This window comes from Elephas maximus, chromosome 5 (genome assembly GCF_024166365.1).
Source record: "Elephas maximus indicus isolate mEleMax1 chromosome 5, mEleMax1 primary haplotype, whole genome shotgun sequence".
NCBI lineage: Eukaryota > Metazoa > Chordata > Mammalia > Proboscidea > Elephantidae > Elephas > Elephas maximus.
The window spans coordinates 70,227,415-70,250,990 of record NC_064823.1 but is presented as its reverse complement, the minus strand read 5'-3'; the positions used below and the strand labels follow the sequence as shown (position 1 = coordinate 70,250,990).

At 39.0% G+C, this 23,576-nt stretch overlaps 1 protein-coding gene across 6 annotated transcripts in view; it reads left to right on the top strand.

Moving 5' to 3' along the window:
- Positions 1 to 23,576, top strand: part of ARHGAP24 (Rho GTPase activating protein 24) — a 703,232-nt gene that overhangs the window by 101,842 nt on the left and 577,814 nt on the right. For 2 of the 6 annotated variants that reach the window (XM_049885803.1, XM_049885805.1), the window contains exon 1: positions 22,890 to 23,180. The exons of 1 other annotated variant lie outside the window; for it this stretch is intronic. The gene's annotated coding sequence lies outside the window, so the exon portion shown is untranslated. 3 more of the 6 variants (XM_049885804.1, XM_049885809.1, XM_049885807.1) reach the window with 3 other exon arrangements.

The following is a 23,576-nucleotide window of genomic DNA, read 5'->3' as shown; positions in this document are numbered from 1 at the left end:
CATCTCGAGAAGACAAAATATCATAATGACATGTGCGAAGAGCTGGAGATATAAAACCAAAACGGAAGAACACGCTCAGCATTTCTCAAGCTGAAAGAACTGAAGAAAAAATTCAAACCTTGAGTTGCAATAGTGAAGGATTCTGTGAGGAAAATATTAAATGATGCAGGAAGCATCAAAAGAAGATGGGAGGAACACACAGAGTCATTATACCAAAAAAAATTGGTCAATGTTCAACCATTTCAAGAGGTAGCATATGATCAGGAACTGATGGTACTGAAGAAAGAAGTCCAAGTTATACTGAAGGCTTTGTTGAAAAACAAGTCTCTGGGAATTGACAGAATATCAATTGAGGTGTTTCAACAAATGAATGCAGAGCTGGAAGTGCTCACTCATCTATGCCAAGAAATTTGGAAGACAGCTACCTGGCCAACCAACTGGAAGAGATCCATATTTATGCCAATTTCTGAGAAAGGTGATCCAACCAAATGTGGAAATTATCAAACAATATCATTAATATCACACACAAGTAAAATTTTGCTGAAGGTCATTCAAAAGTGGCTGCAGCAGTATATCAACAGGCAACTGCCAGAAATTCAGGCCAGATTCAGAAGAGGACATGGAACCAGGGATATCATTGCTGATGTCACATAGATCCTGGCTGAAAGCAGAGAATACGAGAAAGATGTTTACCTGTGTTTTATTGATTGTACTAAGGCATTCGACTGTGTGAATAATAACAAATTATGGATAACATTGTGAAGAATGGGAATTCCAGAACACTTAATTGTGCTCGTGAGGAACCTGTACATAGATAAAGAGGCAGTTGTTTGGACAGAACAAGAGTATACTGCATGTTTTAAAGTCAAGAAAGGTGTGCGTCAGGGCTGTATCCTTTCACCATACCTAGTCAATCTGTATGCTGAGCAAATAATCCGAGAAGCTGGACTATATGTAGAAGAACAGGGCATCAGGATTAGAGGAAGACTCATTAACAACCTGTATTACCCAGATGACACAACCTTGCTTCCTGAAAGTGTAGATAACTTGAAGCACTTACTGATGAAAATCAAAGACCATAGCCTTCAGTATGGATTACACCTCAACATAAAGAGAACAAAAAGCCTCACAATTGGACCAATAAGCAATATCATGATAAACGGAGAAAAGATTGCAGTTGTTAAGCCTTTCATTTTACTTGAAGCCACAATCAACACCCGTGGAAACAGCAGTCAAGAAATCAAAAGACGCATTGCATTGGGCAAACTGGCTACAAAGGACCTTTTTAAAGCGTTGAAAAGCAAAGATGTCACCTTGAAGACTATGGTGCACTTGACGCAAGCCATGGTGTTTTCAATTGCATCGTATGCATGCGAAAGTTGTACAATGAATAAGGAAGACTGAAGAAGAATTGACGCCTTTGAATTGTGGTGTTGGCGAAGATTATTGAATGTACCATGGACTGCCGAAAGGACGAACAAATTTGCCTTGGAAGAAGTACAACCGGAATGCTCCTTAAAAGCAAGGATGGCGAGACTGCATCTTACATACTTTGGACACGTTGTCAGGAGGGATCAGTCTCTGGAGAAGGACATCGTGCTTGGTAAAGCAGAGGGTCAGCGAAAGGGAGGAACTCTCAATGAGATGAATTAACACAGTGGCTGCAATAATGGGCTCAAGCATAGCAAAGATTGTGAGGATGGTGCAGGACTTGGCAGTGTTTCATTCTGTGGTACATAGGTTGCTATGAGTCAGAAACAACTCCATAGCACCTATGAACGACAACAATAACAAAACGGATATTATGACATAAAAACTGTGATATCTATGTTTTATCCTTGATGTGCTTGCCTCTCCAAATAACAATACAAAAAAAAAAAAAAAAGCTCAGATTGTTTAGATGGGCCCAGAATCCATCACAAATATGTGCAGTACACAGTGTTAACGTCTATTTATTGGAGTTTGTATATGCAGGTAATGATGCTAGAATACGGTGACAGGTATTCTAGCCTTCATTGGCAAACCTTTAACTGGCTATTTTCAAGATTTATAGCTGTTAAACCATTTTTCCTTGGAGACTGCATGATCTTCCTACCCATCTTTATGAGGAAATATCTCTGCCACAGTTACATTCTACTCTCAAGGACTCAAATCTTCAGACCAGTGTTAGGTTCAAACTGAGAATTTCAGAGTAAAGCTTAGAAAGCAAACTGTCCCCTTTTCAGAGCACTTTCTCTATGGCAGGAGCTGGATATCTATTCTCTACCTGCTTGATCCTCACTCCGACAGAGCCACAGACCCCTTGGTGGTTGACCCTTATCTTGGCTCTTTGACCACAGGCATCTAACTGCACAGTCAACATTACGGATCTCCTCGATTCTTATTGTTTGCACAAACTTTGAGTCTCTTGACATCCTCTTTTTTGGATGTTTGCCTATTTGAATTTGGACTCACTTACTGTCCACCTTTCCTTTTCACATGGAGACTGCTTCCTGGTCCTGAAACCTTAGTCTTTGTTCTGCTGTCACCCTTTAGTGGAGAGCAAGTTGCTTTTCAGGTGATTGAATATTAGAATTGTTTGTCTGCAATTATTGCCTCCTCTCCAATAGTATGTTTATAAAATCCAATCTCTTTCCCTGGCTATAGCTGTCTTGCTTCAGTTTTCTCTATGGTGATTCATCAGGAACCTAGTAATTTCATCTTCGTATGTCAGCTTAAAAAAATCTTGATATGGAATGTGCTTGATTTTGGTATGAAAGGACTGATTACCTTTCAACAATTCATATTGGTAATGAGGGACAGTGCTTAAGGGATTTCTGATAAACCTAGGAAGAAAGTGTAGTATGATTGGTGTTTATGACAGCCAGGACTTAGTCTGTGAAAAGTTTGTGATGTTGAAGCCTGTTACTAAATTAGATTTGGGGAGTTGGAAGAGAAAGTGAAGAGAGGAAAAACATCATAATGGGTGTCAGATAAACTTAGGTTCTTATCCCAGAACTGTTGCTCATTTTTCAAGTAGCGTTGGACACGTCACTTAATCTCTCTGAATTTCAATTTCTTGCATACTTCATATTATTGGTAAAAGAATCAAGTGAGGCAATATACACAAGCATAATATTTAGACCAAAGTAGGTCTTTAATAAATGTTAGCTACTCATATCCTTCTACCCAAACCCTCCGTTCCACTCACTGCCTCACTCTACACACAAATTTAATCACATTGATCTCTTGTTTAGACACTTCAATATCTTAGAAAGAATTAAAAAAAACTCTTAAAATGAAAATAAAACTTATTAGTGTTACCACAACATCTGATTTTATCTACTAAGGTTTCTAAAATGTAATAGTTGGTATGTTTAGAAGAGCATTTCCTTCAACCCACCACCCGTTTTAGTTTTCCAGAACAAGACTTTTTGCCTTTCAGGGTTTATAAGTGTTCAGTAGGTTGATAGGAGATTGCCTACATGTGGAAGGTAAATTAAGAACTGAGCAAAGTGTTGAACAGATGGCCAGCTTTTCTACTGGATGGATAGAAGGTGAAGGACTATCAAAGGGAGGTCTGCACTGGGCAACAAAGGGAGTGACTAACATAGTCCATCTGCACACACAATGTACATTGCTTACTGGGACGTAGACTAGGGTATCTATGATTTCAGTTCCCATACAACTCTGAGAGCCAATGGCGGAATGCTCTCCTAGGTGCAGGCTTAGAGATCTCAGGAGAATGACCAAGTCTGTGTGTCACCCAATGTCTTGTTCCTTTGTCTCTTGCCATCTCTCTCATCACATTCCCTTCATCTATCTGCTCTGTTTCTTCACGCTGGGGAACTGTTTCTCAACTATAGTGAGGAAGATATCTCTCGATCATAATTTATTTTTCCTAAGTCTATTGCCTATTTATATTAATCTCTCCATTAATCTGAGTCAAAGGCTTTTGAACCTTTTTTTTTTTTTTTTGGTTGTCATGTTGTTAGGTGTTGTTTCTCTTGTTTTCCCTGTGCCATCCCTTGTCTGGGGCAAATGAACTCCAGACTGAAGGTGCAGGGGAAAGAGTAATATCAGAAACAAAAATACATTAATACTTCAAGGATAGTATTCCATCACACAGACATAATTTCATTACACTAAAGTGTTCTATAACCTATCCACTATGTGAACACTGGGTTCTCTAGAGAAGCAAAACCAGTAAAGTATATAAATATATATAGAGAGAGATTTACATCAAGGAAACAGCTCACGCAATTGTAGAGGCTAGAACGTCCCAAGTCTGTGGATCAGGATAGAGGTTTCTCCTGATTCACGTAGACTCAGAGGCTGGCAAATCCAAGATCACCAGGTTAGAGAGCAGGGCTCTTGCTCACAGGCTGTGAAGATCAACGAATCCCAAGATTGGCAGGTAAACGTCTAGCTCAAATCCCAAGAACCAGAAGTCAGATGAACAAGAGGCAGCTGCAGGATCCAGAGAGAGCAAAAACCAGAACATCCACTTATATTCGGATGCAGACCACACACCCAAGGAAACTCCCTTTCAACTGATTGACTACTCACAGCAGATCCCATCATGGAGGTGATCACATAAAAACACTGAGAATCGTGGCCCAGCCAAGTTGACACAGATCTTAACCATCACAGATAGTATTCCATCATATAAATATAATTCCATCACACCAAAGTGTTCTACCATCTATCCACCATGTGAACAATTTATATGAGAAAATGTATTGGTAATTTTAATCAAAGTTATTAGGTATATACTTACCTGCTGTTGTATGTGTGGCACCAGAGTACCTCACTTCCCATCATCCTATGCACCTGACTGCTGAGTAGTTGAACTGAGGACTTCTCCACCTCTGACCCAGGCAGGCAAGGGATCTGGGACAATATAAACCTTCAGGGATACTGGTGTATTCTTATCTTGCATCTGAACTTGTTATTCTGCTTTCTCCTTACTGTTTCCCTTCCTCTGTAACCACTAGGAGACTTTTCCTTTCAACAAGGATTTCTCATCTCCCCTTGTTGACTGTGAGAAAGCAAAGTCTCTGAAGCTTTGGCCTTCATCCCCTGTTTCTGAAGCCAGTAGATAACTTAGTTGAGAAAGACTGGACCCAAGCACAGAAAAAAATCGCTTTTCATATCTAATTGTGGTCTTACCACTCTTTGGTCTCAGGAAGGAATCCCTGGTTTAATTAGGATCCACATCTGAAATTAGACACTTGGGTTGGGAATTAAAACCTCTTCCATCACTCATGCCAAGGTTTAGGCACATAACAGACTGAATTAAGACTCACTTTCATTTAGGAGAGAATGTCGATTCAGTTTTTATGAAGAAAGTCATCCCAGGCACTCTGTTATCAAAGCCAGAGCAGGTGTTCCAATGCCAATGTGGGAAGACTCTGAGAGAGGCACAAGAAGAGGAGTGAGGACAGGGTCTGTGGGAGACAGAACTGCCATGGGCTTTACCTTCATATCCTCTTTCCTGCTTATCTTCAGCAATCCTTCCCTACTGTAAAACCTACTCTGAGTTATTTTTAGACTGGTGTATAAAAGGGGGGGGTATAAAAGAGGGATGAGTGGTGAAGAAAAAGGAAAATGGAAGATTTCAGATAGGGAACTCAAACAGCCACTTGGCTAGGCAGCCATTTAAGTAAAAAACTTGTACATAAGTCAATCGTATATATATTAGAAACTTCCTGGAAGGTTGGGCATCATTATGCTTTCATGGACTACAGAGAGTAACTGGCACTGACTCAATTTGTCAGCTTCCCAAAAAAATTTTCTGAATTTTTTTTTTAGTGCTTGAAATCTTTTTATTTTCCAGTGTTTGCTACAGATGTTCATAAGGAATATATTGACTACTTGGTCTTTGTATGATCAATGCCATTTTGGTTCTATAATGTCATACCTTGGAGACTCCTGAAGGTCAAGCTTTCACACAGCATCTAGGGAATGAATGAGATTCATGATTTCTATGGGTTAAAGTAGCGCAGCCTTGATAGAAGTGTCCAGAGGTTGAATCACATGAATAGTAAGAGCCCCATGTATTAGGCGTGTAGCATGTGCCAGGCACTGTGCTCCCCAGGTCATAAGCAATAATAGATGCAGGAGGTCAGCCAGCAAGTGAGGAAGAGACCATTGAAGAAACTGGTGCCAAGGACTGAAAAACAGTAAGAATCTCCTGAGAAAATCAATGGTTCTTGCCGAAAGATGGGTCAGCTTCCAGTTGGGAGCTCCTGGGAGGTCACTTAGCATTGATACCAATTTTGCAGCATTTTATTCCAACCTTTTTGCCCTACGCTTTACCCACCCTTTAAAACTCACTGGGTGAAGTACCTATGCAGATTCTGGTATATGTAGCTTTCCAGTTGTCTCATAAAATCATAATGTTAATACCCATCCAGATTATATTTTACATTGAACTATGATATTTGAGCACTTCCATTTTGAGACAGCTGTCATTATCTCCAGAAGATCTCAAATGCCAGACAGGTCCATGAGTATAGTATAAAATGTTTGAACTTGTATGCATTGTGTATGCCAGATCCCTTGTGTGCTGTGATACAAAGCTAGTGGTCAGGCAGGGGGGCAGTTGAAATTCTCCTGGAGCATAAATATATCGAAGGTTGCTAACAAAGCCAAATTGAGGATAAATGGAATTATTAGATTTTAATAATATAATTTGCTCAGTACCACTATAGCAGTTGGAAAAAAAAAAAAAGAGAGCGAAAAAAGGTTTAAATCTCTAAATATTCTGCTGAATGATCCAAGGTTAAGATAAGGTTATAGCATAGCTTGTTTATTAGCATTGTTAAAAATAATGATCAAGTTAATTAAAACCGAATTATGGTAGAACCATCTAGATAGACTCATGGCATCCATTTTAATGAGTTCCATTAAAGGTAGCAATAATGATTAAGCTATTTTGAAATAAACTCAATAGTTTTTGTAAGGAGTCTATTATACATATTTTTCTCATGTCCCTGTTGGTAAAACTGTAGCAGCAGGATATATTTTTTTCTTTTTTTGTGCTGAAAATGCACACAACAAAACATACATCAATCCAGCAATTTCCACATGTACAATTCAGAGACATTGTTTACATTTTTCAAGTTATACAACTATTCTCACTATCATTTTCCAAATTTTTCCACCATCATTAACATAAACTCACTGCTTCCTAAGAAAAACTCTCCCTTTCCCCCTCCCTCTCACCCCTGGTAACTGATAACTGTTTTTGGTTTCTATACATTTGCTTATTTCATGTAAGTGAGATCACACAATATTTGTCCTTTTGCAGCTGACTGCGCTCAGCAGGGTTTCAAGGTTTATTCATGTTGTGGCATGTATCATGACTTCATTTCTCTTATGGCTGAATAATAATCCAGTGTATGTATATACACATTTTGTTTATCAGTTCATCTGTTGATGGACGTCTTGGCTGTTTCCACCTTGAGGTTATTGTGAATAATGCTGCAATGAATATTGGTGTACACGTGTCTGTTAGCCACTCTGCTTTCAAGTCTTTTGGGTGTATACCTAAGAGTGGAATAGTTCAATCATATGGTAATTCTATGTTCAACTGTTTGAGAAAGTGCCAAGCTATTTTCCACAGTGGTTATACAATTTTACATTCCCACCAGCGATGGATGAGGGTTCCAGTTTCTCCACGACCTCACCAACATCTATCATTTCCCTTTTTGATCACTGTCATTCTAATGGAGGTGAGATGGTATCTCGTTGTGGTTTTGATTTGTACCTCCCTAATAGCTGAACTATAGCTGAACTAGAAAAAAAAAAAAAAAAATGGCTAGTGAAAAAAGCTCTGGCAACCCAGTGGTTAAGTGCTCAGCGGCTAACCAAAAGGTCAGCGGTTTGAACCCACCAGCTGCTTTGCTGGATAAAGATGTGACAGTTTGCTTTCATAAGATTATAGTCTTGGAAACCCTATGGGACACTATGAGTCAGAATCAACATGATGGCAATGGGTTAATGGCTAATGAGAAGCCTTGGTGGCACACGGGTTAAAGCACTCAGCTGCTAACAAAAAGGCTGGTGGTTCAGACCCAACTGCCACTCCATGGGAGAAAGATGTGGCAGTTTCCTTCTGTAAAGATTATAGCCTTGGAAACCCTATAGAGAAGTTCTACTCTATTCTACAGGGTTGCTATGAGTTAGAATCAACTTGACCTCAATGGTTTTTTTTTTTTTTTTAATGGCTAATAACGTTGAGCATCTTTTCATGTGCTTATTGGCCATTTGAATATTCTTTTTGTTTAAATGTCTGCTTAAGTTCTTTGCCCATTTTTTGATTGGATTGTCTGTCTTTTTGTTGTTAAGTTGTAGAAATATTTTATGTATTTCAAATATTAGACCCTTATCAGGTATGTGGTTCCCCAAGATTTTCTCCCAATCTGTAGTTGTCTTTTCACTTTTTTGATAAAGTCCTTTGATGAACCAGTTAGTTTCTAATTTCATTTATTGTATTTTTTACTTCTAAAATTTACGTTTAGATTTTCTTTATTCTATTTCTTTGCAGAAAATTTCTATCTTTCCGTTTATTTCAAGAGTGTTCTCCCTTCTTTCTTTCTTTTTTTAAATTGTACTTTAAGTGACAGTTTACAGAGCAAATTAGTTTCTCATTAAACAATTAATATGCAGATTGTTTTGTGATATTTGTTGCCAACCCCTCAATGTGTCAACACTCTCCCCTTCTCTACCCCCGATTCCCTGTTTCCCTTCTTCCAGTTTTCTTGTCCCTTCCTGCGTTTTCGTCTTTGCTTTTGGGCAGCTGCATCCATTTAATTTCGTACACATGACTGAACTACCAAGCAGTTCCTCACGTGTGTTATTTTTTCCCTATAGACCTGTCTAATCTTTGGCTGAACCTCAGGGAGTAACTTCAATACTGAGTTAAAAGGGTGTTTGGGGCCATACTCTTGGGGTTTTTCCAGTCTCTGTCAGACAAGCAAGTCTAGTCTTTTTCTGTGTGTGTGAATTTGAATTTTGTTCTACATTTTTCTCCTGCTCTGTCCGGGACCCTCTATTGTGGTCACTGTCAGAGCAATCAGTTGTGGTAGCTGGACACTATCTAGTTGTTCTGGGCTCAATCTGGTGAAGGTTGTGGTAGTTGTGTTCCATTAGTCCTTTGGACTAATCTTTTCCTCGTGTCCTTGGTTTTCTTCATTCTCTTTTGCTCTAATTGGGATGAGGCTAGTAGTTGTACCTTAGATGGCTGCTCGGAGGCTTTTAAGATGCCAGACATTATTCACCTCAGCTGAATGTAGAACATTTTCTTTATAGACTATGTTATGCCAATTGAGCTAGATGTCCCCTGAGACCATGAACCCCAGCCCTCAATCCAGTTACTTCGTCCCTCAGGGAGTTTGGATGTGTCTGTGAAGCTTCTATGACTTTACTACCTTGGTCAAGTTGTGCTGACTTCCCCAGTATTGGTACTGTCTTACCCTTCACCAAAGTTACCACTTATCTACTATCTAGTTAGTGTTTTTCCCACAGCTCCCCTCCCTTGTAACCATAAAATATTGTTTCTTTCTGTGTGTAAATCTTTTCATTAGTTTTTATAATAGTGTTCCTATACAATATTTGTGATTTTGTGATTGACTTATTTCACCCAGCAAAATGCCCTCCAGATTCATCCATGTTGTAAGATGTCTCAAAGATTCATCATTGCTCTTTATCATTGCGTAGCATTCCATGTGTGTATATACCATAGTTTGTTTATCCATTCATCTGTTGATGGGCACTTAGGTTGTTTCCATCTTTTTTGCTATTGTGAAAATGCTGCAGTGAACATGGGTGTACGTATGTCTATTTGTGTGACAGCTCTTACTTCTCTAGGATATATTCCTAGGAGTGGGAATGCTAGATTATATGGTATTTCTATTTCTAGCTTTTTAAGGAAGCACCATATAGTTTTCTAAAATGGTTGTACCATTTTGCATTTCCACCACCAGTGCATAAGAGTTCCAGTCTCCCCACAGCCTCTTCAATGCTTATTAATATTTTTTTATTTTATTTTTATTTTTATTAGTGCTAATGATGTCAGGGCGAGATGGTATCTCATTGTAGTTTTGATTTGCATTTCTCTAATGGCTGGTGATCCTAGCATTTCCTCATGTGCCCGTTAGCTGCCTGAATGTCTTCTTTGGTGAAGTGCCTGTTGGTACTCTTTGCCCATTTTTTAATTGGATTATTTGTCTTTTTGTTGTAGAAGTATTGGATTTTCCTACAGATTTTAGAAATTAGACCTTTGTTGGATGTGTCATAGACAAAATTTTTTTCCCACTCCGTAGGTTCTCTTCAGTAGCAGAACATTCAGATGGTAAATTCCAGAAATTGCTGCGACCCTGACTGCTCTGCAGTGAATTTTGTAATGAATTGCTGATGTGCTTTCTATTGAGGAACAGTAGTTACAATCAATGCATGTTATTTCTCCTGACAAAACTCTCCCTCCTTCCAAGAATGATAGCAGAACTGAAGAAGGTGGATGAGTTTAAGATGGAAGTCTGTAGTCTTTCCAACTGTTGAACACCTTTTTAACATCAGAATATTTAGAAGCCCCCTGACATATAGGTATTTGTATTTTTAGTGTCCGTTTGATTGACGAAACGTACACACAAAACTCCTGTGAGTTTGCAGGAAATGCACATATGCAATTTCTATATACACAGGGATTATACTAGTGAATTTTTATCTGGAGTTTTCTTTGAGCCTATGATATTTTAGTTTTCAGACAAAGCTGCTGCTTTGTTCTTCTGCCGTTTCCCTTTCTCACCTTGAAATAATTCTATGGCCTTGTAGATTGGGACCATTGGTATTAGAAATCTGGATAGAAACAAGGCAGGTCCCAGTATTTCTACAACTTCTCCTTGAAATGTCTATCCAAGGAGGAAAAGATAGTGAGTTACTGTCATGGATTGAATTATGTCCCCTCAAAAATGTGTATATCAACTTGGTTAGGCCATGATTCTCAGTATTGTGTGGTTGTCCTCCATTTTTTGGTTGCAATTTTATGTTGAGAGGATTAGTGTGGGATTGTAATGCCACCCTTACTCAGGTCACCTCCCTGAGTCAAAGTAAAGGGAGTTTCCCTGGGATGTGGTCTGTACCACCTTTTATCTCTCAAGAGATAAAAGGAAAGGGAAGCAAGCAGAGAGTTGGGGACCTCATACCACCAAGAAACCAGCACCAGAAGCAGAGCACATACTTTGGATCTGGGGTCCCTGTGTCTGAGAAGTTCCTTGACCATGGGAAGATTGAAGACAAGGACCTTCCTCTAGAGCCGACAGAGAGAGAAAGCCTTCCCCTGGAGCCAACGCCCTGAATTTAGATTTGTAACCTACTAGACTGTGAGAAAATAAATTTCTCTTTGTTAAAACCATCCACTTGTGGTATTTCTGTTATGGCAGCACTAGATGATTAAGACAGTTACCATGTTGTAGATATCAACACATTAGACATCTACTTGCTCTTTCCATGGGAATGTTTTTCTCATAACTTATCACTAATGCCTATTTTATATAGCTGTTTTTGTAACTGAAGAGTCCCTGGGTTGTATAAAGGGTTAAGCACTTGGCTACTAACCAAAAGGTTGGCATTGGAATCCACTGAGAGGTATCTTGGAAGAAAGGCCTGGAGATCTACTTTGAAAAGATCATAGCCATTGAAAACCCTATGGAGCACAGTTCTACTCTGACACACATGGGGTCACAATGAGTCAGAATTGACTTGATAACAACTGGTTTGATTTTTTTAAATTTGTCATTGGAACAAAATTTCAAGAAAGAATGATGATGCTGGATATTTATACTTTGTTTCTAATTTTGAATATTGAGATGTTATATAATGGATAATCTAAAAGTTCATTATATGGTAAATAAATTGTGGCTTTATTGGCCTCAGAAATAACCAGTGACTTTAGTAAACATCATTCAATATGGACAATTTTTTAATCTTCTTTTCGTAGCCTTTTAAGTGAGCAATTCACTTTTTGATCTTAAAGCCTATTGACTGTTCAAAAACCACACAAAGTTCTGACAGATGTCACTAGGTTGACTTATTCAAGCTCATTAGCAGTCTAATAAGGAGTTACTGCATAAATTTATCGTGGTGTCCTAGGCTGTTGCTAAGCTGAGTACTCATGGACTGTTGGTTTACATTGAAGCACAGTGTGCTTCAATCTGGAAAGGGCTATTTTCAGTGGTGGATCCCTGAGGCTATTAAATAAAAAATGCAATCTTAAGGCCACTAAACTTACCTCAATAAAATGCAAATACAAATTTTTTATTATTAACAGATTTATTTATATAATACAAAATTTGTATATTTTAGAAATGTAACCAGTAAATCCAAGTGCAAAATAGATATAACATGGGTCAGTTAACAAGATAATCACATTAAGAGTATGGAATTTACAGCCTATTGGATTTATGTTTAGAAATTATTTTGTTTGCAAAATAACTTCTGAAAATGGAAGTCTATTAACAGAAACTCTCTGTAAACAGGGCTAAATTTAGACACGCATTTTAGTTCTAAAGTGAGTGTTTTGCATTAATAAAATTGAAGAATAACTTTGCTATAATCTTCTTTTCTTAGCATTGAACCATTAACATAAATCCTTAGCCTCAAAAATTATAAATTAATATAATCGTTGTTTACGAAACTTAGTAATTATTTAAGTAACAATTCAATTCTAAATTTATTTTTAAATCCAATGGGGGCACATCATAGGGAATTAACAAGTCATTTCACGCATGGCAAGGACCTTAATCTTAAATATTTGCTTTATAAAATTAATTTTATAAATGGCCTATTGAAATAAAAATTCCCCCCAATGGAGAAGTGAAATAGGAATAAAGGTAACTTTCAAATCACTTTGAAACCTACAAATTACATTTCTCTACATTTGGTCATATTTGACTTAAATAAGCGTGGAAAACTTGCAGTAAATGTATATGGTTTCATAAATTGCATTATAGCTATTAAAGCTAGAGATTAAAATGAAAGATTTTTGTTGTCGCTGCTGTTGTTTTAGGCTTATCTAGTGTAGTGTTTAATCCAGAAAATATTTTGATGATTGTAAACTAATTGTCAGAAGATTTGTCAAAATCATTACATTTCTGTCATTACTTACAAAGTATGAGTGTTTTTTCACATTATTGCACAGTTCAAAACTAAAGATTCTGTGCAATGAATGCTAAGAAAAACCCTTTGGTAAGTACATGGAAAATTTTCACATTAACTATGGCAATTTTCTTCTGGTCTATAGAGCATTTGAGAATTTAAAGAACAAATGGGCAAAAATATAAAATACGTCAAAATGTCTTTACTTACTGGTTAAAGTCTAGGTTAGCATCTGAAATAATGACACAACATTAACATATGAAAAGTAAGTCTTTTGTTTGACTTTGAAGATGATGCCAGTAACTTTCAGAGAATAGAGATCAGCCAAGGATAAATGCCCATATTGTAGCATCATTTCTGTATTACCTTAAAGGAAAAAGGATAAATTTCCCTTAAACCTTTTTAGTTTACCTGTTCAGTGATTAAATGTCAATCTCTTGAAGGCACAAATAAAGTCTGGATTAACTTTGCATTCTCCATAGGGCCTTTCATTTAGAGGTTATGAAACACTTTTTGCCTGTATAAATGAGCCATCCATGGCAACCAGCTATTTGTTGAATTTGTTCATTTCTCCCAATATTCTTCTTCTTCCTTAGACCATAAAATGAGCATTATTGGGCTTAACTACCATCCTCTTCACCTCCAGTACCTTGTGGTAGTATTTGAGTTATCTATAGCAGGTCAGAGGAACTTAAAAAGAGATACAGGTAGAATTCACATTAATAATGAATGTTTAGGTTCTGAGTTTCCAACCAAGAGGATCCATGGAAATACCAATCCCAGTTAACCTCCCATCACCCCTTACAGGTTACTGAGTGATTTATGTGCTCTTCTTGGGAGTCATTAAGATTTCCCTGACACAGGTCTCAATGCTGCTGCCCACCCTCTTACCCGGTGGCCTTTGTCTGCTCCAGGACTGAATGTGGAAAACCCAGGTGAGTTCCATCCTGCTTTTGCTGCTGGTTGCTTCCCAGATGCCGAAACCACTCCCCTGGAGTAGGAAAGGCTCTCTCTCCATGGGCCTTTATTTTACTGGGCACCACAAGGGGTGTCTTCGTTCCCTGTTTTTTGTTTGTTCATTTTCGTTTGTTTTGTTTTTGCAATCCTATTTCTTGAGAAGCTTGTAATCATTTTCCCCACGGCTGAGTCAGGATATTTGAATGGTGTCCCATCAAAAATCATCCTTCTTCCTTGAAAATCCACTGGTGTCTCAGGCTGAGGTCCTGGTACCATTTCCATCCTGTGTGACAGTTTGCATCCTGTGTAACTATCCCCATTTTAGCCATTTAAACAAACAAACAAACACCACCAACAACAAAACTAGTTGCCCCACTCAGGGCGACCTCGTGTTTCCCAGAGCTGAACTGTGCTCCAAAGGGTTTTCAATCACTGTGATCGTTTGGAAGTAAATCTCCAGGCCTTTCTTCTGAGGTGCATGTAGATGGATCTGAACTGCCAACCTTTCAGTTTGTGCCACCCTGGGACTCCTAGAAGCCTCTTTTACTGGTCTTTGTCCTTAGAAAACAAACAACAACAATAAAAATATATATATATATGACTTTTAAAAGCTTTAAAAAATCATGTTTCTTTATTTTCTATTTTCACATATTAAGTTAATAGTTATCCCCAACTCTATTCCTCATCCGATCAGCCTTTGCCTGTCTTCTCTATGTCTTAAAAAAATAAGTTCACAGTATAATTTCTCTTCAGTTTTAAGTGAAAAAAAAACTAATTCTCATTTTTCAGGGACTAATTTTCAAGGTTTTGAATTATCTAAACCTCTTGCTATTCTTCTTGATATTTCTGCCTGCTTTTTGGCCAATTCACTGCTCATTAGCACCTCCAGCAGATGGTGAGCACAGAGAGAAAGAGGGAGAACAGTTAATTTTGCTATTTGTTGGAAACGTGAATAAAAGGTTTGGTAGGATAGGATATTAAAATTAATACTTAAGATGGGGCCTAAAATTGATTTGTAGGAGGATGATAATATCCCTCCTAGAAAAGAATGCAATAATAACAATTACCATCAAGTACTTGACCAGTATAAGTGGTACATGAAAAGGAAATCATGCTGTCTTTTCATAGGGAGATGCTGCTGATGACACATTAGTAAAAAAATCTAGAATTTGGAGTCAAATAACCTGTATCAAAATCCTATCTCCCTCCATTGTTACCTTATGTGATTGTGAGCAACGTATACAGTATTTCTCACTGTCCCCTCCCTCTTCTGTAATATGTAAACAATAATAGATTTTTCATAGGATGCTGCAATGAAAAGGTATCACATATGGAAAGGCACTTTTAAAACTCTAAGGAAACTCACTTACATGAAATGCAAGAATTAGTAAATAATTGGAGAACAATGATTGTTAGTGGCTACCTGGCATTGGGGGAGGGAGGAAGAAGGAATCATTCTCTTGGAAATAGTGAGTTTATGTCTATGGTGATGGGAAAATTGGCATTGATTAAGGGTAGTGTTTACATAACTTGGCTTATATAACAATATCACTAAGTCGTACACCAGAAAAACAGGGTGAAATGGCAAATGTTGTGTTATACATAATTTTACAACAATAGCAACAACAACAAAAATAGGCTGCAGTTGCTGATACTGCTTAGGTACAACCAAACACTTCATGAGATTAGCTCTCTTAGATCAAAGGTTTAGGGTCATGGCTTTGTGGGCCTGTCCAGTCAATTGGCCTAATATTGTTTCTTAAAGTTTCTGTTTTACCTCCTGTTTTGGTGAGTAGTGCCTGAGGTCCTAAAAGCTTGTGAGCAGCCATCCGAGATACAACAACTGGACTCTATTCTCCTGGATCAGCACAGGAAGAAGACCTTGCCAAGAAACTGAAAGAACTGGATGGTTCCCTGCTACCATTATTGAATGTTTCCATGAAGGACTCAATAAATCAAACCTAATCAAAAGGGGGAAAATGAGGAACAGAATCTAAGTTTTTATGAAATCTAGACTTACTGGACTCACTGAAACTGGAGGAACCCCTGGATCTATTGCCCTGAGAAAACCTTTATACCTTGAATTGAAACTATCCCCTGAAGTCATCTTTAAACTAAGCAACAGTGTAGCTAAATTAGTAAAGACTATCCACCTTGAGCACTGCACTCTAATAAAGGATTATCTATATGAGATCAAATTAATAACAGTATCTGGAAAGCATAGATGAGAAGTTAGTAAATTTAAGTCAGTGGTTGTGAAACAGTATGGCTAGAGATAAAGAGAATGGTGACACAACATGAAGAACGTAATTAATGTCATTGAACTGCACATGCAGAAATTGTTGAATGGATGTATGTTCTTCTGTGTATATTTTTACACAAAAAAACTATAAGAAATATTCCTATTTTTTTTTATTATTGTTAACCGTCATTAATATATTTGAATTGACTATTATTGATTCATTTACACTTTCTTACTTAGTTTTTATGGTGACCATTTGCAATATATTTTACTAAGTTGATGGATATGTTTGCTTCCTGTGGCAACAGAACATTTTATTCTCCTTGGTAATCTAGTTGGTTTTAGGTGAATTAAAGCAATGACCTCAGCCACAAGGCTTTAGTTCACTAAGATACAGCCTGAAGCAAGAAAAAACACTTGATAAAGCATGAAATCAGTTTTGCCTACTATCTGGGTCCATTAGCAGTCTTAATAGTTCAGATTTGTATCTAGACTGTTTACTTTCTGTCATTGGCATAAGAATCCATAATGAAGAAAAGATTCTTCCTTCTCTTTACGCTTCAGATTATCTGAAGGTAGATAAAGCAGGCAATGCACAGGGGTAGAGTATGAGAAAAGAGACCAAAAAGCACATCCATTATTTAAAGGCCTTGAAATGTGATGGAAATAGGATGAAATGAGAACTGCATAGACAGACGATAAGGCTTGGAATATACATGACACTGCAATTAGACACATGAATTATTAATTTAAAGAACTTACTGACAATTGACTTCCTGTCTACTTGAGTATAAGCAGTAGGAAACTATTTTAAAAGTCATATATTTAATTTAGGTAGAATATAAGTAAATACTTCTAAGGAGCAAAGTAGTATTTATTTCTGTATTTAATTTTTGGCAAAATTTAATGAGGAGATTCTAACATGAAGCTGAGCTTGAAATCTACAGAAAGGTATTTGAGAGGTATTGAAAACAAGCCCATCTTGCTGTTGCTCAGGCACTCAAATGGAACTAGGGTTTGAAATACGTGAAGTTTTATGCTAGGTTTCTACTACAAGCTGAGTCCAAAAGGGGGAAGTCGCATGTCTGGAGAAATATTTTATTTTATGAATGTGCATGTGTGGTGTGTACACGTATGTGATGTGTGCCTATGTGTGAGCATGTATGTATTCACGCATGTACTCATGGGTGATCAGGGAAAGGAGAGAGGGTGTTATGAGCTGACATTGATGAAAGGGGAAATAGAAACTGCCTTGGAGAAACTGTGAGTCAGCAGGCACAAGGAAACTCTAGAATAGTAAATGAAAGATTTAGAAATGACCACTGAAGGTATAAAGCAAGAGCTATTTATGTGAGCTGATGGGGATATCTATGTACCTTGGAAGGGTTTACTTCTTTAGCAGAATCCAGGGTAACTCGAGTCTAGATTTAAACAAAGAACCATTTTAATTGGAAGCTGAAATTTGAATTTGGGCCCAGGCGAAAGGATTTTGCTTTGGTTACAAATATGATCCAAACCATTATAAAAGATAGGCATACACTCAGAGATAAAAAAAAAAAAAAAAAAAATGCAATTAGATAACACACAAAATGTTACCAGTACTTGTCTTTTAATGGTGAGATTACGGACAACTTTTTTTTCCTTGTGATAAGTAAGCATATACGTGTAACAAAACCTTTGCCATTTCAACATTTTTATATGTACAACACAGTGACATTGATTATATTCATCATGTCGTTCAACCATCACCATTATCTGTTTCCACATTTTTCCGTTAACCTTAACAGAAGCTCATTACTGTGGCCAATTTTTAATTTCTTCTGTTATGCTTTTCTGTAGCTTCCAAGTTCCAAGAATTGAGCATACTATTAATTTTGTAATTAGACAAAAGCAAACACTATTTTGAAAATAAATTTAATCATGATTTTTTGCACCATCTAATTTGGGGGCCCAGAGGAACAACAGAGTATGACTTGGGATGCCCCCCAAGATATGCCAGTTCGGTAGGTTAACACCACACTCCACTCAGGATCTAAATGGAACACTCAGTAAACTTCATTTTTAAAGCCCTTGACTGTGACAGAATTGTAGAATCACAAACGAATCCACTGCCATAAATTCCTTTCTCTCTTCATGCTATTATCTTTCTCACAGGACTATAGCTGGATTAATTTTATCCCACCATTTCAACAGTAGCAGTACTTCCCTTCCCCTGGATCATGTGACTCAGTGTCCCGTGAGGGTGGGCACAGAACTCCTTCAATCTCTTTCCACTTTATTTAGCTAAGACAAAGCTGGGCTTTCTCAAAAAGGAACTTCCACCAGGAAATAAAAATAGTAAAAAACAAAAACAGATGTTTAGAAACAGAAATGTTTTAAAGCACAGCCTTCTGTTTGAATCCTGAAATCAGATCTTGGCATGGTCTAAGACCCACACAGATTCTGCATTGTTGGTGAGAGCCTGTAGGAAATGTTAGGATTTGGCATTTCTTGACTATTCTGTTTTGTTACTGTGTTTTTTGCCCTCTTAGGAATTTATGTTTTCCTAAAAGAAAACATAATTCAATGCCCCAGTATGTGGTATTCATGAACAATGGCTAAGATGACAATGTATTACTCTATGCTAAGGTCTCCAAAGAATCTGGCGAAAAACTTTGTAATTTTTAAATTAGTAAAGTACATTAACATACATTTTTAGTTCATACTTGTTTGAGAGCAATATGTGATCAATATACTTTAAATATTAGACAAAATGATTGCACAAACTTCTGTTGAGGTTCCCTTAACTAAATATCAATCAAAGACTGGATGACAGAAACAACGGCCGGGGGCTTTCTCTGTGAATGCTTTCTCTATCCTTGACTGTTTTTGCTACCTAGCTGCCTTCGAGTTGGCACTTGACTCATGGCAACCCCATGCGCAGTGGAAGGAAATGTTGCCTGCCTGGTCCAGTGCCATCCCCATAATTTGCAGGTCGGGCTGTTGTAATTCATAGGGTTCTCTTTGGTGATTTTCAGAAGTAGATTGCCAGGCCTTTCTTCCTTGCCCACCTTAGTCAGGGAGTTCTGCTGAAACCTGTTCAGTATCATAGTAACACCTAAGCCTCCACTGACAGACAGCTGGTAGCTGTACATGAGGTGCATTGGCTGAGAATCAAACCTGGGTGTCCCGTACGAAAGATGAGAGTTCTACCACTGACCACCAATGCCCCTGTCTCTGGCAAACTGATACGCAAACACCTTAGCCAAGTGTAGTGAGGCCATTATCTTCTTTCTTTCCCCTTCTCCACTCTTCCTCCTCCTCCTTTTCCTATTTCTTTGTCTCTGGAACCCCTCTCTCCTGGAGATGTTATACATTCCCCTGTACATACTGAGGTCCCTTGAACCCTGTCTGCCTTTTTTACTGGCAACTCATAGAACCTTCTTCTAAGGGTGTCTAATATGATCTGGGAACCTGGAAAGCCAGTCCTCACCCTCAAATAATTTCTGTGTTTTGTAGAGTTGATCTGAAATACGCCTTTACCTCAGAGCTGAGGTAGAGCTGTAAGCGATCCTACGGGCGAGCTCTCACCAAAGGCACTGGGAACTGAATGACAAACACAACCTTCCCTGGAGTCTGTATGAGTCACATCAGCATCCTTCTCTGGTTAGAATTAGACTTTGAATCTCTTGTTTAAGAGCTTATCCTCTTCTGTAAAGTTGCTGTAACCTGTAGGAGGGATGTCTCTAGTTCCCTATTAATCCACAAATAAGAGAGGAATAACAGTCTGAGTCCAGTGAACAACAGACGTTTCCTGGTTCAAATTATACTCTCTTGTAACACAGATTTTTTCCTAAACCCCCAAGGAACTTCCCAGGAACAGAGTAGTGGTCCTTCTCTTTCTGCAGAGAAGTGAAATGGGAAGGGGCTTGTACTGGTGGATGTAACCCCTCCCAGTTCCTCCATTGCCAAGTGACAACCTTCCTATTCAGTAGTTTTACTTTCTAGCTTAAAATAACATGTACATCAATTAAGTGAGTTTAAGCAGAAAAGGTGGAGGCAGAAGCAAGACATGAGAAGGGAAAAGGCCATGGACTCAAGGATGTGTCTTAGAGGTATGTCTTAATATCTTGGACTAGGAGACACCCAGTTCAATTTTGTATTCCCTTGGATCTTAGCTGCTTGTGATAATTCTAGATCCTGAACTAGTTTATCAACATATGTTCTTTGTCTTTTTTAAATGTCATGATTTTGACTGATACCTATTGACACTTTTCTTCCTGAGGCTTTTGAGTCCAGGTGTGTGTGAATTTGATTTTGATTAATTTCATGGTTTTCCAGCTTTCATCTAAAACTGCCCATCAGTATTTACCTTCCAGGGTTGCAGCTAGAAGGCACAAAGCCATATGAGTTGGTGAAGGTCATTTATTCTCATGGTGTACACCAATTAGAAAATAAGCTACATTGCTTCCAGCTAGGAATTCCATACATATTTTTAAAAGGAAATGCCAAAAAAGATTTTTTTCCCCACAGAATTTTATTTGATTTATTAAAGGGCTGAGAATTCTCCAGTCAGAAAATCAATTTCCTAGTAGGGCCTTAGCCTAGGATGGGGCAGATTACCAGGAAGTTGAGTTCCAAGAAACCATAGAAAGAAGATTAAAAAGAGAAGGAAAACAAACAAAACAAAACAAGGAAAACAAACAAAACAAAACAAGCAAACAAACAACAACATGCCAGTGTCCATTCAAGCCTTTTATTTTTGGTGCGTCTACATCTGAGCATGTGCTCCTTTTTCATATCACGTACATCCCCAGTGAGGACACTTCTTTGGGGTCTTAAGAAATCTGGTGATGATGTCTAAATAATCTAACAAGCAAATGAAAGTTGCCATGGAGTCATTCCAGCTCGTGAAGAGCCCATGTGTAGAGAGTAGAACTACATTCCATCGGGTTTTCGAGGCTGCGATCTTTCAGAAGGAGGTCACCAGGTGGGTCTGTCTTCGGAGAAGTCCCTCAGTGCATTGAACCTTTCAGTCAGTTGTCAAGTGCTTCATCTTTTTTTTTTTCACGCCACCTGTACTCATTGCTGTGGAGTCTGTTCTGACTCATGGTGACCCCATAGGCCGAGTAGAACTGCCCCACAGGGCTTCCAAGGAGTGACTGGTGGATTTGAACTGCCGACCTTTTGGTTAGCAGCCAAACTCTTAACCACTACACCACCAGGGTTTCAGACTCCTAGATAAGGCAGAAATCTTTCAGGCTTTTTGAAATAATTTGAGTTGGCATCCCAGGCAACTAATATTGTGAGATCTAAATTTGAAAATAGACTTCTTTTTGGTGGCGGTGATGAGGAAGGCGGCCCTGCCTCAGCAAAATGTTTGTCTATGCTATGTGGATGTGGATGTGGATGTTTATATAGAGAGAGGATAGAATAACAAACATATATACATATTTATGAACAGTAAACATATATATGAATAGTAATTCTGAGAGCTCTTAAACCGTGATAAGGAAGTAGTTATACTTTAAATTTCTCTAAGGATTTAACTAGAGGGCATCTATCTAAATACGCACTTCTAGGAATAAGGGCTTAATGACTGTGTCATTAATTCTGATTAGATACACTAGATTTCACAGAGACAGAGTGTTAGAGGAAGCAAGTAAAACCTTCTTGTGGATTTGGCCGATGAAACGTGGAGCTCCATGAAGGCTTGTTGTTGTTAGTTGCCCTAGAGTAATGGCAACCATATATATAACAGAACTAACTGTTGGAATATTTGAGTCCACTGTTGTGGCTATCGTGTAGTGCTTCCAACCTAGACGGCTCCTCTTCCAGCACTCTATCAGACAATATTCTGTTATGATCCAGAAGGTTTTCCTTGGTAAATTTTCTGAAGTGTATCGCCAGGTCTTTCCTCCCAGTCTGTCTTAGTCTGGAGGCTCCCCTGAAACCTGTCCACCATGAGTGCCGCTACTGGTATTGTAGTAGCTTTTAGTATCATAGCAACAGGCAAGCCACTGCAGTATGATACACTGACAGGTGGTGGTCCTTGAGGGCAGGAGATGTATTCCTCATCCTTCTGGCACCCTCCACCCCAGATTCCCAGATCTGTGATAACAGGAATTTATGATACATATGGGATATGTATTGAGCGATGTCAACTACGGAAGGACAGAGGCAGGGTGGATTCTGTCTGGCGTCTAGGCGCGGTTAAACAGCGTCAGGAGGCCAGCGTCCTGTGGTGTCGCTCGGGCTCAGATATAACTAAGAAAAGAGGCATTAGATTAGGATAGCGATCCTCCCATCCTCCCCAGTAGTGCGGCTTGAGTCTTCTGAAGCTGCCAGTTGCCAAATGAAATCTGAAACCAGGGGCTGCATCTGAGGGTTGGCCCCGCTCAGTTGTTCCAGCCTCTTGTACTGTATATTTACACATTCACACACAATCACTCTTTCTAACTTCTGGGGCTCTTCTTTGCGCAACTGCTAGGATTTCTCAAGTGCATGTGGTAACTCAGCCCAGCTCCGGGTGGAAGCCAGCAGGGCTCCGGAGGGATCTGGAGGTGAGGGGAGCTGTCAAGGCGGCGGTGGGGAAAGGAGAGGCGCGAGGCGCTGACGGCTGGGGGAAAACACCCGCAACTTTCCACCGCAGCGGTAGCTCTTCAGCCGCTATTTCCTCCGAAACTACCCCCGCGAAGCCACCAAGTGAATGGGGCTCCAGACTTCCCCTTGTTCTGGGAAGTAGATGAGCCCTCCCCCACCGTATTTTTTTAATTTTCCTGTGCTTTTCTTTGGGCTTGCCCTGGGAGCTTTTTCCTTCTGAGCCACTGCTGCCCCGCGTCCGTCGTGCGCTCGGAGCAGGGTAGGTGTCGCCGCCGCGGGGGTGTGCGCCGGAGCCGCCGCGGGAGGGTCGGACGCGGCCTCGGCGGCGCGCGGAGGCTGCGGGCGCCGCTGCCTGCGTGCGACAGCGGACGGGGCTGCTGGGGACGCGAAGGGTTTGCAGGAATCCCGTTCTGGCGCAGTGTGAGTGTGAGTGTGTTTGGTGTGTGTGACCTCAAACTGGGAAACAATGTTCCTTTTTTATTTTTAAAAGAATAAAAATAGAGCGAGCTGGTAGTGTGTAACAAATAGATGGGATTAATAAGAGCTCTTTGTTGATATTCATTTCTTTCTCTTACTTTCCATCCTTCCTCTCCCTTTTTTGTTTCCACTAGTGTCTTATGAGAGTTTCCTAGATAACAGGCACACAGAAGTAGAT